This window comes from Delphinus delphis, chromosome 4, assembly GCF_949987515.2.
Source record: "Delphinus delphis chromosome 4, mDelDel1.2, whole genome shotgun sequence".
NCBI classification, from domain to species: Eukaryota; Metazoa; Chordata; class Mammalia; order Artiodactyla; family Delphinidae; genus Delphinus; species Delphinus delphis.
In genome coordinates, this window is record NC_082686.1 from 106486517 (window position 1) to 106504631 (window position 18115).

At 43.6% G+C, this 18115-nt stretch overlaps 1 long non-coding RNA gene across 1 annotated transcript in view; it reads right to left on the bottom strand.

Moving 5' to 3' along the window:
- LOC132424239 (uncharacterized) overlaps positions 1-17113 on the bottom strand; it is a 59695-nt gene extending 42582 nt beyond the window's left edge. Inside the window, exons 1-2 of the long non-coding RNA XR_009519187.1 lie at positions 16952-17113; positions 5712-5864 (exon numbers count right to left, since the gene is read on the bottom strand). This is a non-coding gene — a long non-coding RNA (uncharacterized lncRNA). The remainder of the gene's footprint in view (positions 1-5711; positions 5865-16951) is intronic.
- Positions 17114-18115: the final 1002 nt, after the last annotated feature.

Consider the following 18115-nt stretch of genomic DNA (forward strand, 5'->3'; position numbering starts at 1 on the left):
CCTGCCCAGCACAGGCCCCTTTCTTCCCCTGGCTTACTCCAGGTTACTCTTAGGGATTTATTTAGGCATCACTCCTCCCAGGAAATTGTTCTTCATATCCCATGTTCTTTGTGCTCCCACAGCTCTGAACATGTCTCCCATTTCTATTACCACAGAACATTGAAATAATGTCTTGATGTTCTATATCCTGACTCAGCTGTATATTCCCTCAAAAAGGATTGATAACTAAGTTTTTCATTCTCTGCCCTTCAGTTCTACCACAGCACATGACATACAGGACGTGCTGAAAACTTTGGTTGAATGAATTAATCTCTTAATGTCATTTTATACATTAAAATTAGACAAATCTTTAGAAAAAGTCTTTTTGTTTGAACAATGGTTTGGGAGTGCTTAATCTTTTCCCGTCAGTGAAAAGATTTCTGCAAACCAGTTATTTTCAGTGTTTTTGTTTTGTTTTTTCCCCATCAGAGCCCACTCTTCCCAACCCTCCAACCTCCCTGCCCCTCTCTGCTAAAGACAGGATTGTTGTAAACCTCTTCATGATTTGGGAAGAGATGGGAGAACAGAATTTTGAAATTATCTAATTAAAAAATCATATAACCATAGAAATCTACCTCAGTTGAGTCTAAAATTAGGCATTCCTTGAAACTTGGAAAATGGGATCTGGTTATGACTTGAATTTGTCTATTCACGTTTATCACAGAGGATGAGGCACATGAAGTTCAAAGAACTCAAGTCATCTTCCCTATACAGATCCCCAGGCAGTTTCAGGGTCTTTAGTCCATCTCCGTGTTACAAATTACAACTGTGTCTAAACCAAACCCCTATGTCTATATACCCTATTTACTTCTCAACATACCAATATTTTCTTCCTCTTATACTTGGGTTCATAAATTCTCCTTTAGGTTTTTTTGCGGGGGCCTGGGGGTGGGGTTTAGGACCACATCTAAATAGGAAAAACAAATCTAAGTGATTATTTGGATGAGTAAGGCCACACGTTTCTTCTCAGCTGGTCTAAAACGTCAGCTGAAATGAAAGTGTTGGCTTGCAGAAGGGCCGGGATGAAGCTGCTGTTGCTTTGACTCCTCTCCGTGCTCCACGTCCAGAAAGCCACAGCCTAAATTTTCTGCATTGGACACTCATACCTCCCTCTTCTTGCTCTTTGATTTTTGCTTCTTGTTCTGTGCTAAAGCTGCCTGCCTTCTCCCTCCTCCAAAACCATATTTTACACTTGAATATACTTTCTTCTCTGCTTTAAAAATTGGGGGTAATCAGATGATGATTTTATAGTCCTGATTTATGTTTTAGAAGTTACTTTTCATAAATATCCCAAATGAGATCTATTTGGCCCCTGCTGCAGACCAGATGCTAGTCAGATCTAGCAGAGCAATTGATTTAGTCCTGTACATTTTCATAATTGGTAGGAATCAGTTTTCCCTTTTATTCTAACATTACAGATTTGTAACAATATGTGAAACAGGCTTCATGCTTTCCTTCTCCCTTTCATGTATGGTATGGCCTTAATAAATATTTAGTAGTTTCCTGTAAGAGCATCATATATATTAGGATGCGAGGCTTTCATTTTGTTTTCTGTTTTTAGTAAACGAATTGAGTTAATAGGGGAGATTATTTAAAAAGGGGGGGGGAGGGCACAAGGAAACAAGAATATATGTTTTCCTTATAGAGTCTTTTCATTCTTGGTATGCATCTGACCGTCTTTCTCCCCATCTTTGAAACCCTCTTTAAGATTCCATTCTCTTGGGAAGCTCATCATGAGCCTTATTAGGAATTTTCTAGGTTATTCAGAAAAAAACAACTTGTGCCTCATTTTGAACAGACAGTTTCAACTCTCAGGCCCTCTTTGACTGAGCAAACTTGGTAAGGAGGGTAAAGATGGACTCTCCTTATGACAAATTTGACCCTGAGGAGTAGGCAGAGACATACTTACAGAGAGAAGACCTAGATTGAATCTTTGTTCTACCAAACTCACTATAGATTTTATTAGCTTCCTTTTAAAATTTTTAATTTTCTGAATATTAGTAGTACAATTATTTTTGAGTATTTCTGAGTAATGGAAAGTTTGAAAAATAGAGAAAATTTTAAAATCCGTATAGGCTTACTACCTTACTATAAATGCTTTTAGTATTTTAAAGTATTGCTTCTAACTTACTAAGTCATACCAAACTCACTTCCTGTGTAAACTTGGAAAAATATCTGAATGGCTTTCAGTGTCAGTTTTCTCATGTGTAAAATGAAAATCATAATCTTACCTCTGGGTTATTCTGAAAATTAACACGAGACAATTCACATACATTTCACACACACTGCCTAACACAGTGCTTATTTCATGGGCATAATGTCTGAAAACATTGATTTCCTCCTATCTCATTTGTCTCCCATAGTGATACAGTGCCCCTCCTTGATGGGGACAATGTTGGCCTAACACATTGTTCACAATGCCTGTTGAGTGAAAGGGACCATGATGCTACAGAAACATGATCGTTTTTAGTAGACAAAAATTGCACTTTGAAACATGGTGTGTGCTGGTTTTCTTCTCCAAATTGCAAGACCTCAGAAGGCTGGTCTGTGAATTGACCTGAAAAGTCATCCTGAAAAATCAGCTTGTAGTGTTAAATAAATGCAGGTTTTTAGGACTGGACAGCACTTTAGGGAAATTTAGCCCTCATTTTTCAGTTGAGAAAATTCAGGGCCATAGACATGAATGACCTGCCCAAGGTTGGTTATATACATTAATCAGTTAGGGTACCACGTCGCAAAGAGCAGAATCATTACTAGGGATTTTAAATAGAAAAAGAATTTTCTAAATAACACTAGGTGGCAGATAGAGCCTCCAGAGGGGCCAGAGACTCAGGCTTAAATGCTGTATGACCAGGAGCAATTCCCAGATCGCACTTGTAGAGGGTTCCACTGGGGACCCTGCCGGTACTGCCAGTGGGCGCAGGCATTCCAGTTCACCCCACAGGACCCTAACCCTGGGCCTGTCCTACTGCCATCTCTGGGAGTAGGGTGACTTCCTACATTCTCCATCAGCTGTCAGGATGGGTTCCACATGGAGACTTGTTTCTTCTCATCTCTCTCTTCCCATTTGAAATGTATCTCATTTGACCGAGGGTCATCTAATCACCCCAAGCCTAGGCCATGGGTCTGGACCTAGCACCAAGGGAGGCCTGAAAGATCAGTTTCTGACTTCTCCCTTGGCAAGGTGAGCTTCCCAAGGTGGGAAATTCCCCAAGTAGAAGCGGTGCTGGACAGCACAAATCCACATCACATGCTCACTACATTAGGAGATCCAGAATTGGGGCCGGGTGACCCTATGGTGCCTCATTGACTATTCTGATAGTGTTCCTCATCAGTATAGGGCCAACCTTGGCTTCAAATGTGAGACTCACATTTCACGAAAAATGTTCAGTGCATCAGTGCTCTGTTGGCCTCTTTTCTGGGCATCACTGGGCATCTGTGGAATCTTAGGTAGAGAAGTATATCAATCTCCTCAAAGAGTATGTGTATTTCTAGCATATAAAACTGTAAATAGATTTGGATAAATAATCAGCATTTCATTTGAAACATACTTGGGCTTTTATAAGATTTCTTGTATAATAGCTTTTATACAGTCTCATCTTTAGATTTGGGTGGGTCAGAGATAGGATTTAAGTTGTGTTATTTGTCCTAAGGTGCCCTGCATTTATGGGAAATCGAGGAGAAGGGGAGGATTCTCTAAACTCTGGACCGTCCCATCTGATGTTGATGCAAAGCAGTTTCTCAATGCATAGTTTACTAGCACTTTGAGAAAAGGAAGTGACCATTAGGACCTGTATGAATTTGCTAAGTTGGAAATTTGTGTTTTCAGGCTTGCTGGGAATGTCCTTGTGGTCTAGGTCAGATATAAAATGCATGGGCCATTCATGTTCTATGATGACTTAAGCTTGAGAGCAAAAAGGATAAAGAGAGTGAAGGAAATGCAGAGGAAAAGACTGATATAACACTTGGGAGTAATACTGACCACTCCTATCCATTTGAAATATGCCTATTAAAAGCTTTAGAGCTGTGTTTTGGGCATATATGGAAGTTTCTTCATTCTATAAATGTATTTCACAGGTATTTCGTGCCAGGCCCAAGAAATGAAACATTTTTTGATGCCTGAGTATAGTACTAGAGCCTATGCTAGGTTCTTCATATCATTATCTCATTTAACCATCACCATCTTCCCAGGTAAAAACCACCATACCTTTTTTTTTTTTTTTTTTTTTTTTTTTTGTGGTACGCGGGCCTCTCACCGTTGTGGCCTCTCCCTGTTGTGGAGCACAGGCTCCGGATGCGCAGGCTCAGCGGCCATGGCTCACGGGCCCAGCTGCTCCGCGGCATGTGGGATCTTCCCAGACTGGGGCACGAACCCGTGTCCCCTGCATTGGCAGGCAGACTCTCAACCACTGCGCCACCATGAAAGCCCCATCATACCTTTTTAAAGATCACATTATATGTATTTTTAAAAAGTTTTTTTGATGTGGACCATTTTTTAAAGTCTTTACTGAATTTGTTACAATATTGCTTCTGTTTTATGTTTTGGTTTTTGGCCACGAGGCACGTGAGATCTTAGCTCCTCGACCAGGGATCGAACCCGCACCCCCTGCATTGGAAGGCAAAGTCTTAACCACCAGGCTACCAGGGAAGTCCCACATTATATGTTTTCATAGGTCACTAGATTACAGCAAACTGATTCTCACAAAGGTTAACAATTTGCCCAAGGTAAACTGCAGAGCTGTCTCTGTCTCTAAAAGTTGTTATTCCTCCACCCCCTCCCCCATGTTACATTGCCTTTCATGTGTCCCACAGAAAGAAGCTTGTTTAAATGGGGGCCACAAGAAGGGGTCACATTGAAATGGTATTTAATCTGGATCTTGAAGGAAGAGGTCACCAAGGAAAAAAAGAGGGGAAAACTATTTGGTGCAGAGAGGACATGAGGCATTACCTAGGCCTTATATTCTAGGCTCTAGAGCAAAAGCTCTGCCGTAGACAATGACATTAATGAGCAGGCAAAGGATACGATCATGTGTTTCAAGTTGGTATTTTACCTAATAGCCAAATGAAATAAAACCAAGGATCATATCTGGATCATGAATTAGAGATTCTAGACTTCTGATACAAAAAAGATGGCCTGACATGCCATTGGCTGGGTATGGGCTCTGCTTCTTTTCCTAGAATGGAAGGCCACTTTGTTGTACTCCCACTCGTCTGCCTCCCTCTATTGCTCTTGAACACCCTTACCTGTGTGCAGGATGTAAGCCAAGGAATAGAACAGAGCTCAGAAGAACAAAGTGAGGCCTTCCTAGTGTCTTAGCACGATGATTACTTAATGCATTTTGCAAACATGGGTGTGTGTATATATATATATATATATATATATATATATAAATCTCCAAGTGCTACATTCTCCTGGAGTTTGACATATTAATATCCCTAAAAATAACATGGGATCGTTAAAGGAAAAAAAAAAAAAGAACCTAGCCTGATACCAGCTCTTAGCCAGTACAGCAGGCCCATGAAGTGCAGGTAGAGTGGCTTTGTACTGTCTGGACTCTTTCAGCTCATCAAAGTCTGCCTGCATTGACATTATGCTCCTCTCATCACTTTGAGGGGCTAGGTCAGCATCCATGTCCAGCTTAAAGTTCTGGTTTGAAAATGTCTGAACTTACCTTTTAAGGATGTCAGCTTTTCCCTTACTTCTCAGGGGCTTTGTGACAATGTTTCAAGCTTCACGGGCAACCCATAGATTTACTATGCCCTGGTTCTTGCTTTGTAGTTCATAACTTTTCTTTTTCTTCTTCAAAAAAGTAGAAGAGATGGATCTAGCAAAACCAAAAACACTTTCAGCTGCCTCAGAAAATAGTAAGGTTGCAATAGTGAGTCTTCAGGAGAGAGTCTTGGTCTCAGTTTCTCCCCCAAACTCATTAATACATCAATTTTCCCATGACTCAGTCTGCAGTATATGTACATTTAGCGTACATGTGTTGAGAGGTTATTCTAAGAATGAAGAGACTAATCAGAGTACTTGAAGTTGTGTTGACCATTCTGTCCTGCTGCAGTGCATTTCTTTCATATAGTTGCCTTGGACATCATCTCTGAGAGAGCACAGCAACCAAGTCCTCCTCTCACAGACCACCCTTCCCATGGTGTCTCCTCCTGCCCTGGCTGGGCCGCTCTGTGTGCAGATGGCAGCACACGTGCAAACCCATTTTCCCCTCCTCGGTTCTGCTCTAGTTAAAAAATGCAGGAACCTCAATGTTCCATTGGGGTAACCCTTGGTTTCTCACCAAGGGGCTTGAAGCTCAGAATTCTGAGTATTTATAGGCTTCTGGGGGAACTTGAAGAAAAATGTCTTCTCTGAACTATCACTCTAGTTTGGGTGAAGTATTTCAGCCACTTTCCAGAAAATTCCATTCCCAGTGGCAAAGTGGTGAGTAGCCTTGCTGGGATTAGGGAACTTTGGGTTAGGTCTAGCTCTGCCATTTCTTAACTCTGTGAAGTGAGCATTCTCACTTCTCCTTTCTGGCCCTTAATTTCTTTGTTTACACTGAGAATATGTAATGTATATCTGAAACTTTAAATGAAAATTATTTGAAAACAGTATCTTATCTGATTCCTATGGATGTAGGTGGAATCAGTCTTAATATCTTCATTTAAGAGATGAAGAAACAAAGTCTTGAGTCTTTATTTATTTGTTTTTATTTATTTGGCTGCGCCAGGTCTTAGTTGTGGCACGTGGGATCTTCGTCGCAGCATGCGGGATCTTTTTAGTTACGGCATGCGAACTCTTAGTTGCGGCATGTGGGATCTAGTTCCCTGACCAGGGAGTGAACCCAGGCCCCCTGCATTGGGAGCACAGAGTCTTAGCCACTGGACAACCTGGCCAAGGTTATGTGGTCATTGAGGCCAAGTCAAAAATGTGAAATCAGGTTGCCTGCTTTTTCCACTATTCTATTCATTCATTCAGAAATTATTTATTGAGCACCTACTATGTATATGAGGCTCTGAGATCAATACCAAGATGCATCAGGAGCAGCTCTACCCATGAGGAGCTAACAGTTAGGAATCACACCAGGCTGCCTCTATAAAATGAGGAGGTGCATTAAATCAGGGTTTCACAAATTTGCCTGGTCATAAAAATCCTGTGGGGATCTTGTAAAAACATATAGGTTCCAGGGCCCTCTCCCAATCCTACTGAATTGGACTCTCCAGAGCAGTGTGTCTTGTAGTCTCTATGTATAACACACGTCACCCAGTGATTCTGATGACCAGACAAGTTTGAGAAACCCTGGGCTAGACAAGCCCCAAAGTCTCTTCTTTTAGTGCAGTGTTTCTTATCCCAGACTTCACTGAATCATCAAGGGGACCTTTACAAATACCATTGCCTGGACCGTCGGTAGAGATGGGGATGTGCAATTGGTCATTCTAATGTGCATCTGGAGTTGAGGGCCATGGTGTGTAGTCCATCATTCAAGTACTCAAGCATGTCTGGGGACAGTTGCCTCTCTGAGATCAAGGGGAACACCTTTACCCCAAATTACCACCAGAATGTGGATGTTAAGATATTGGCAGTGCTGTAGCTTTTAAAGGACACCTGATTCTGATTTAAGTCATTAAAAGAAGTTTCCAACACACGAGGAACCAGCCTGTAGATGCTTTTTGGAGTCTTCAGCTTGTAGTAATCATGTCCTGATTTTATTGGATCAAGCTATTTGATCCCAGGATTTTTACATTGTGTTTGTCCAGCAAATTTTCACAATAGCCGATCCTGGGAGCCCTCAGTCTACTTCTGAATAGGTATTACTGTAGTGGGGATACGGCTATTAGGAAAGGTGGTGTTTTGCCTTTCCTTCTTTCAAATCCAGAAGGGGTCCACTAGGGAATGGGGAATATTTAATATTTCACTTTAGTGTGTTTTGAGGGTAATTTGTAAACCCAATTCCATCAATAAAATTGCCAGTGACTGCTCCTCTCACCTGTTGATATCCGATCTGCAAGTGACTCCCTGAGGTCACAGGGACAAACCTGCACCTGGCTCAAGGGGCCAGGTGCTCCTGGAAGCAGCCTTTCTTGCGGGTAACACTTTTGCTCTGGAATGTTAATCGCTTTTCACAGGGCTCAACCTTTGGATTGCCTGGCCCCAGTCAGGTACCTGGAAATCACACTGTAGTCCCCTCAGATTGAAACAGGCCAGGAGCCCTGAGATGCTGTTGGGCTGTTGTTGACATATGGCCATCTGATTGAGTACAGTTTCCTCCAAGTCCCCAAGGTTCCCTGGTCCCTTCTTCCCAGTCCTCTGGGAAATGAAGAAAACTGCCCCTCTCCCTCTCACCTTCCTGTTCACGTGTTCATGGGTAGGTCAAGCTGGATCCGACATGACTTGTCCCTTTTTTTTCTCTCCATCAAGTGCCATTAGGTGGTAAACTGGTAGTGACAGTGGTATAACCATCAGTCCCAAAAGATTTTTTTTTTTTTTTCGGTACGCGGGCCTCTCACTGCTGTGGCCTCTCCCGTTGCGGAGCACAGGCTCCAGACGCACAGGCTCAGCGGCCATGGCTCACGGGCCCAGCCGCTCCGTGGCATGTGGGATCTTCCCGGACCGGGGCATGAACCCCTGTCCCCTGCATCGGCAGGCGGACTCTCAACCACTGCGCCACCAGGGAAGCCCCCAAAAGATTTAAAAAAAATCTTTTCTCCTTTAGTCTGGCAAGGAACTGAGGCAGTAACACTGAAAAGCCCACAGGTAGACTTATATGATACAAACGCTTGTGGGTTGCTAAGTAAGTAGCCCAGCACAGGCTTTTCTGTTTAAGTTAGAGGTTAGGGTGCCATAAACCTTGAAGCTTGTCAAGATTGAACAGCACTGGGCAGAACGATGCGCTGTGAGCGCCAGCCTCCAGTTATTGGGTCCAACCACGTTTTAGTGAAATGAGATTGCCTAGCTGGAGTTTCATTTGTGGGCTTGTAAGGGAAGGGTGCATAGCAGATGCTGTGATTAAGATTTCATTTCCTGGTTGATGCCACCACAGTGATCACAGCACCAGGAGGGGAAGCTCATATTTGCTGGCAGAGTTAAATAGTGGGTAGTTCTGAGTCTGATACAAAGATTAAAAACAAAAAGAAACCGCCACCACCACTGCAACAAAAACTCACCCAGGTTCATTAAGGAAACCAGCTTTTACATTTTAAAAATGAAGGCCTGGGGCTTCCCTGGTGGCGCAGTGGTTGAGAGTCCGCCTGTCGATGCAGGGGACACGGGTTCGTGCCCTGGTCCGGGAGGGTCCTGCATGCCGCGGAGTGGCTGGGCCTGTGAGCCATGGCCGCTGAGCCTGCGCGTCCGGAGCCTGTGCTCCGCAATGGGAGAGGCCACAACAGTGAGAGGCCCGCCTACCGCAGGAAAAAAAAAAAAAAAAAAAAGAAGCCCTTATGTTAGTGTCTTCCTACCTTGTTTGAAGATACCAACTTTTCCCCTCCCGTTCATTCTTTCATTCATACATTTATTGAATTTTAGATGTCGAGGATTTCGAGTGAACAAAACAGCCAAATCCTTACTCTCATGGAGAGAGAAAAACAATTTTTAACAAAGAAACAAATATATCACGTTATGATGAGCGCTATAAAGAAGGCCAAAGTAAAGTAAAGGAGGTGGAGGTGAGAGGGGAAGCTTCCTTACAGAGGTTGGGGAAGGCCTCTCTGAAGGTGTGAGATTTAAGCAGAGGCCTGATGGAGAAGGGAATGAATCCTGTGGGTATTTGGGGGAGGAGCTTTCCTGGCAGAGGAATGATAAAGTAAGAGGAGTTAAGGTGGGGTCATCTTTGGTATATTGAAGAACAGCAAGGAGGCCAGTGTAGCTGACCTGGAATGGGCAGGGGGTGCGGGCAAGTCAGAGACAGTGTGGTTACAGAGGAGGAGGTGGCACCATGGGGAGGTTTTGAGCAGACGGGTGACATGATCTTTCTTATATTTTAAAATGTTCCTTTTGGCTGTCATGTGTGGTTAAGGGGGGAAGATTAAGGGTGGAGCTGAATCGGAGGTGATTGTAATAATCTAGGCGGGAGATGCTGGCAGCCGGGAGTCTGTGATTTGGTGGAGGGTGGTAAAGTGTGGTTGGATTCTGGATATATCTCGAAGGGAGAGCTGGCAGAGTTTGCTGATGAATTAGATGTGGGTGCATGAGAAAGAAAGGAGGCAAGGATGCTGCTGGCTGTTTAGCCTAAGCCTCTGGCCAAATGTAAATGCCATTTATTGAGATGGAGAAGGTGAAAAAGAGCAACATTATTGGGGGTGCATGTTGTCTGGTTTTAGATATGTGAGGTGTGAGATGCTTCATAGACTTCCATGTAAAAATGTGGAGTAGGAAGTTAGCAAAGGGAGTCTGGAATTCAAGGGAGAGTTTGAGGCTAGAGGTATTGATTAAGGGGCTACCAGCATCAAGAGGGGTGTTTCAAGTCATAGGACCAGATAAGGTCAGCGAGGAAGTGAGTGAGGATAGAGAAGTCCAAGGTTTTTGCTGCTGGCGCTCTGACATTTACAGGTTAAGGAGATGAGGGGAAACCAGTGGAGGAACCTGAGAAGAGCTTCTGAGTGCAGTAGAAAAATCAAGAGAGAAAGGTATCTCAGAAGCCAAGGGAATGTGTTTAAGGAGGAGGAGGTGGTCCAGTGTGTTGCTGGGAATAAGAGAAACACTGATAAAGCCCTATTGAATTTGGCAACGTGGAGGTCATGGTGGAGGTCAGCTGACAAAAGCAGTTTCATTGTGGAGGAGAGGAGGGGGCTTACTGAAGTAGTTTCAAGAAAGCATGAGAGGAAAGTGCAAGGAGAAGATGAGACAGTGGGTACGGAGGGCTCTTTTCAAGAAGACTTGCTGTAAAGCAAAGGAGACACATTGGGTAGTAGGTGAAAGAGTTTTGAGGTTAAGGGCAAGTTTCCTTCAACAAATGTTGAGCACCTGCTTCAGGCCCGTGACCAATTCCGCCCTCATGGTGCCCAGAGCGGGGGGAGTGGGCCGAGCAAGTGCCCCTGCCATGGAGACTCAGAGTGTAAGCGCTATGAAAGGGGCACAGAGGTGCTAAAGGGGTCCACGCAGACAGGCCAGGGAAGGCTTTCTGGAGGAGGAGATGTCTGAGCCAAGCCGAGGAGGATGCCTCGTCTTTAAGAAGGGTATAAGTCCTCTCGAGTGAACACGTCCACTAAATTTAGCCTTTTGGGGCTTCTGGCCACAATCAGATAGTAATTAAAGTCTTGCTTATCGGTCAGTGCTACCTCCTTTTTGCTCCACGCTGCTGAAGAAGCGGCCTCTGCAAGCCCATGTAGCCTCTCCCTGTGTCACTTCCACTCTATACTTTTACACTTGACACATTTGGATAGGTCAAACCTGAGCTGATTGTAGTCTGCATACACACAATTGCTGTTGCACGTGAGGCCCCCATGTCTTTACACAGTGGCGCCCTCTCTCTGGAATTCTTACTTTTGCTTCTCCTTTGCCTTCTCATTCTCTTCCATCGACCTGATAAACACAAATGGAAACTCTTACCGAACTTTCTAGCAACTGGCCTGAAGATATTCGCACCTTATTACTGTTATTGGTAGATTCTATTTACTGAGCACCCGTAAGTATCTGTCAAATACATTCTCCTGCATTGCCTTTTGTAAGGGCCTTCCTCTGAATTCCTGTGTTGCTAAGGCAGAGGAGGGGATAAGTTGACTTTGCAGGGTGGCCAAGTCTGGAAATATCCCTTTTCTCGCTTCCCCTGTCTCCTTCTACTCTTCCCTTCCCACTCAGACCACAGGCCATTTGCACAGGGCCCATGAGTTCAGGCTTTACGATGCATGATACCACTTACTCCCAAAGTCTCTCTCTTGCTTTATATAAAGTCCCCTCCCCTTAGTGCCTCAGGGTGGGAGGTTGGAACCCAAAGGACCAATGATCTAATGGATGTTCTGATTACTAGGCAGATGGGTTTTGGCAAATGCAGGCCTGAGCATCTAGGAAGTTGAAGGCAATGATCGGGAGAGACCAGATGGGAAAGCCAAGTCTAAAGGACAAGAAGCAGGACTGTGAGTGTGAGGGGGAGCAGGGAGGGATGCAACAACTATCCTGGGGACATTCTCTCAAACCCTGGTGGGGTGTTTGCAGCTCCACATGAATGGTTCTGAGGGTGCTGGGTGGTTGAGAGAAAGGCAGCTGATAAATTCATCCCCCGTAGAGTCTAACTAGCTCGTTATAGCTTAACTGTATGAACTCTCCTAGGGCAATCTTTTAAAAGAAAGTGCCTGAAGAGGAAAAAAGAAGCACTCACAGTGGTGGAATTTCAGGCAGTGGGGTGACAGCCTGGGAGTAACAATATTCCTGGGAGAATGAGATTGACAGGGTGACCTCCTCAAGATCCCCCAAATGGGACCAGATAGACATTTGCAGTGGCAGACAGATGAGAAGAGCTATAAGGATGACTATCTGAGTTGAGGTTACTGCTGTAACATTGCAGAGGGCCATGGAAAGGTGCTGGAGTGGAAGCATGAGCTGTTCCTCCCCCATGCCCGGTATCAGGACACACATATCACAGCTCAGCTTCCTGGCTTCCTCCATTGAAGTCCAGTTTAGGATTTGAGTAAAGTGGATTGCCTGGGCTCTAGGAGGCCTGCCCACTTATTGTGGTATGACATCTGGAAAATCACTCAAGTGGGCTTACTGCCCTCATCCATTAGGATGGATGAATTGCCCGCCGCCGTCTCACAGGCAATTGACCATCAAATGAAACACCATGTCAGGTCACTTTGTAAGATGTAGAGTTTTACATAAATGTAAGAAGTTTACCCTTCTACTGAATTAGCAACTCTCTGAGGCAGGAATCCTGTCTTATACCTCACTATATTCCAAGCCCATCATACGATGCCTACCTGTGGAGGCCCCCTTTGGTGGAATGGGCAGCTGGACGAATCCAGGGACTGCTGGCTGGCTGTGTGGGGCAGCCCTGAGCAGGGAATCCTGCCACCCCTTGTCTGATTGACAGCGATTCACCCTGTCTCTTGCCCTCTCACTGCTTACAGTTTCATGATTTCCCCGTTTAAAGTGCCATTTTGGAAATTTGTTCTCTGCCAGAGGATACATCAAGGTGACTCTGCTGGGGGTACCCTCCTACCCTCAAAGGCTCATTACTTAAATTATTGCTCACTACGAGCCGTCTCATTTCCCCCGGCAGCTGGGAGGTGCGATGTCATTTTCAGGTTTCTCAAAGCACCTTGGGAATGATGCTAAGTCAGGTTGCTCCCACTGATGCGGCAGAAAAGGGAATGGGGGGAGGAGGTACCCACTGTCCCATAAGGTGGGTGACAAGAGAGAGGGTCAGACGTCCTCACCGTGGGCTGTACCCCGGACAAAGCCTCTTTATCGGACTGCCTGAAAAAAAAGAAAGCCAGAGGGAACCTGGTTATTGTCCTGTAATGTGGTGAGCCCTAACTGACAGGGCTGGACCAGCCTGGCTTCTTTTGGGTTAAAGTATCGGGAATAAGAGGTCACAGGCAAGGTGGGAAGGAGAGAAGCAGAGAAAATCTGTCTGTGGTTTAAAAAAAAAAAAAGAAAGAAAAGTTCCTGCTTTTCTTTCCTGTGTGAGAAAAACTATTTAAACTGGCACAAAATATATTTAAGAAGCATATTCTTAGAGTTCCTTAGAAAACTGCCCTGGATATTCTGGCAGCAGCAAAATGTATCCTTAATAGAATTCATATGGGGCCTTCAATGATCGCGATGTTTGGAGAGGAGCCAGATAGTAAGTAATTTAAACATCACAGGAAATTAAATTTTGGAATTCAATTTTGCATAAAGTTTTCTGTAATGAAAATGTCACACATAAATTATGAAGTCTGATTATATTCCTTTTTGACTTTTTAATAAAATAATAGAGGTACTTGACAGTCTAGAACAAATGCATATTTTATGTGAATAGTATTGCGTTCAACCAACGTCCTCTGGAAATAATGGAACAGATGTTAACACTGCTCTATCAGCTATCAGGTGCTCTGTTAAACAGCTCCAAACACAAGTATTTATTAAAAAATGCTAACGGCGCTGTCTTTTAGGGTTATCTAATTGTAGGCTTAAAATGTAGATGGTTAATGTAATTAATTATACATGTAGAATTATATAGTTGGGCTATAATTTATTATATGTATGCATATATAAATTATATAATGTTCTGTTGTAAATTAATTTAATATGGGCACACGGAATGACTTCTTGAAAATATTAAATAGTTCATAATGTGGTTATAAATCAAAACTAATCTGAATTTCCACTTAATTTTGAATTTTGCGAAGGAGGATGCTTTAACTCACTGTAGGGGACTTTGGGGGTGCTGATTGTGTTTTAGATTAAATCCACAGCCTGTAATTATTTTTAATAATATTCAACTAAAAAAAATGCCCCAAATAAAAAGCCTGAACACTCTTAATTTGTTTAAGGCCAAGCAGCATTTTTCTTCAAAGGGTAAAATATAATGAACGTTTATTTTAAAAATTGACCTACTTCATCATAACTCCAAGGCCCTAAGCAAGTCTTTCTTCAGGCTCACAATGAACTCTTGCTGAATGCAGAGATCGTGACCTTGCTCTCTTTTGGGGGTGAGAAGCTTTGCCTGTGGATGTCCTGTTAAATATTTCCCTCTTTGAATCCTGTTATGACCTCATCTACATACTTTGTGTTGGGGGATGGGTCTGCACACATCTTAAATTTTAAAAGAGCACAACAAAAGTTTCTTACTTAATCAGAGTCACACAAAAATGTGGGCCAGGCTATTTGTCCAGGAGCTTGTATCTTCTTTTGGAAAGTAGGTCATGTGAGTTCATAGTGGTAGGAGGATGCAGATGATGATTTCCAAGGCAGTTTCTTTAGACATGGGTACCTTTTTGTTTTTATCTGCTTTTTTAAGAGAACAATGACTAGGGTGACCAACCTGTCCCAATTTACCTGGGACTCTCCTAGTTTTAGCACTAAAGGTCCCGTGTCCTGGGAACCCTCTAAGTCCCAAGTAAACGAAGGTAGTTGGTCACTCTAACTAGGACCCACAAAAACTTACAAACCAATATTTTTTTTGAGGTATAATTTTTTTTTTTTTTTTTTTTTTTGCGGTACGCGGGCCTCTCACTGTTGTGGCCTCTCCTGTTGCGGAGCACAGGCTCCGGACGCGCAGGCTCAGCGGCCATGGCTCACGGGCCCATCCGCTCCGCTGTATGTGGGATCTTCCCGGACCAGGGCACGAACCCGTGTCCCACTACCAACCACTGCGCCACCAGGGAAGCCCTAATTTTTTTTTTATTGGAGTAAAATTGTTTTACAGTGTCGTGTTAGTTTCTGCTGTACAATGAAATGAATCAGCTGTATGTATACCTATGTCCCCTCCCTCTTGGACCTCCCTCCCCCCCTCCCCACCCACGATCATGTGTAAAATAGCTAGTGGGAACCTGATGTATAGCACAGAGGGCTCAGCTCGGTGCTCCGTGACAAACCAATTATTTTAAAAAGATGTAGGTACAAAGCGTATGCTGTCCCCACAAAGGTGGCATGAAGAGACAGAAGGTGCCTATGTCCATTGAGGCTGGGCTTCTGTCCCTTGATTGTCTCACCATGTGCCAGGGGACTGGCCAGTCCCTTGACAACTTCAGTACTTAAATTTTATAGGCTGGCCCAAGGTTGATCAGGCTCTAGTGACACAGATAGAGGAAGCTTCCTCAGTCACTAAATGGAAGGGAGCTCCTGCTGTTTTGTATAAGACTTCATGTGAGCAGGTAATGAGTTTTTGTTGAGCTGAGTCACTGAGATGTGGGGTTTGGTCTGTTGTGGCAACGTGTGCCATTATAGAACTTGTCTTGCAGTGGGGTGCTGCCATTAGAGAAACCTAAAATGTACGGCGTCGTCTTAGGCATCGGGGATGAGCTGGGCGGAAACTAACATTAAAGCTGGAAAGATGATGATCCCTGATACGTCATGGCAAAATATTCAAGTAAACTATTGCTTCTGATAACGAGGCAGGCAGATCACTTACCTAATAAACTTGTAGTGCTATCAGAGAGAGAGAAAAACAGGACTTTAGTGTTGGGTGGTATTATTGGCTGTGTTTGGCAAGACAATACAAGAAAGAGATACCCTAAGGAGAGAAGTAATCAGTTTATAAAGCAGAAGAGAAGAGGTACAGAGTTCAAAATTCGGGGCCTAGAAATTTGGAAGAATTGACCGTTTCTAGAACCCGACGGTAAGCAGTGGTATTTAACAAGTCTTTGAGGTGGCTGGGGGTGGGCGCGGGGGAAGCCTCTCAGTTGATTCATACGCCTCAAGGAAAACATTGTTCAAGACGTGGTTTTCCCATCCACGCCCAATAGCCTGATGTCAGTAGCCACCATGAAGGGTGAGAGAAGGAGGCATGGAGGTAAGGAAGCAAAGAAATAAAACAGATCTGAGAACCACATGTGGAAAAGTCCTTTGAGTGTGCCTATTGTCCAATGAAGTGAAGAGCAAAGAGAGTTTTTAGGCAACTACGTAACTAAAGCAACCATAAAACGGTATCTGAATATTTAGAACTTAAAACAACCCTGGGACCTCTAATAGTCAATGAGTAGGAAGCAAGTGGAGAAAGCTGAATAGCCCCTCAGGAGTCCAAATTCCTCAAAGCTTACTTCAGATGTGGCCAGAGAATAAGGGAAAAGAATCTTCTAGAGGACGAATCTAAGAGCCATAGAGAACAATGAAAAATGGAGCTTCTTCTCAGAGAGCGCTAATCATAGCTTAACCAAGGAACCTCCCATCCCCAGGGTAGGAGGTCTTCCCAGTCTGCTGGGCTGGATTCCAGAATTGATACAGCTCAGTGGCTGCTGTGTTTCCCCCCTTCTTCTCTTTCCAAATGGAAGTATTTATACATACCTTAGTGGGTGGGTGTGTGTGCACATGAGTATATGTGGAGAGGGAATAGATAATTTGTCTTTTGTAAAATCAGGACTCCAGAGGTTGAAAAGTCACATGTAACTGAATCTGATGGAGAGACAACTGGACATCACCCAGAAAGATGAACTTTGAGCTGAATGCAGCGGCTGGATGGAACTTTGGCTTGTCTCCTTTGTGGAGGAGTTAAGTATATTCTGTGTGGGAAGAAGGAAACAAAGAAATACTTGGTGATGAGAAGGGTGGACCGTAGCAGATTTAGTAAACGATGATCAAATATTCCATGTGCTTACTTATATTTCCCAGGCTCTCCGCAGGTAGATTGGGCATGTGATTAGTGGATTTCCACTTAGTGTAAATGGCCTATTTCTGAAGGTAGCCACTCTCATTCTTTTCACATGGATTCTTATTTATGTACTTTTACTTCAAGCAATATGTCCTAAGTTGCCTGTACATAGCCTGCTTGGAACTTGCATCACTCCTATTCACCATCAATAGATATTACTTTGATCTTGCCATGATAAAGTTGCCCAGGAGCTGGGGACAAAAACTTAGTTTATATATATTCAACGTTGGGCAGGCTTCTCCCCGAATCTATGTGTCCTGGAAACAAGCTTTTACATCCTTGCCATTTTTGGAATCAACTAGAAACACCATATACGAATGTGAGAGATTTCATTACCTCCAGAGCACTGTCTATTTTAAGTCTTCACCATATTTATCAAGTGGAAAACTTGGTCTCAGTGAGCCTTGCAGAGAAAGTGATTGGCCAGAATGAATCACAAGTTTTCAGTTTTGAACCGCTTCTCCAAAATATTACCCTAAGGATTTCAGAAATTTTATTTCTTGGCCTGGAAAGAAGATGACTCATTCAACCAGAATCTTTTCTTGAGTAAAAAAAAGTCACAGGAGAGACTATTGTTGATGTGGTGGCCAAAAGGAAGACCCTTATCCAGTAATTGCTTCCTGATCTCAAGCCTGGAATTCTAATTCTACTGACATCTCTGGTTGTCGAGAATACCAGCAGCATTGCTAATGCAGTTGGCCTTATCTGAAGATGTACATTCCTTTCCACTAAACTGCCTTCCATAGACACATATGTAAAACTGTCTCTATTTATGGATCATAGCAGATGGGACTAGCGGT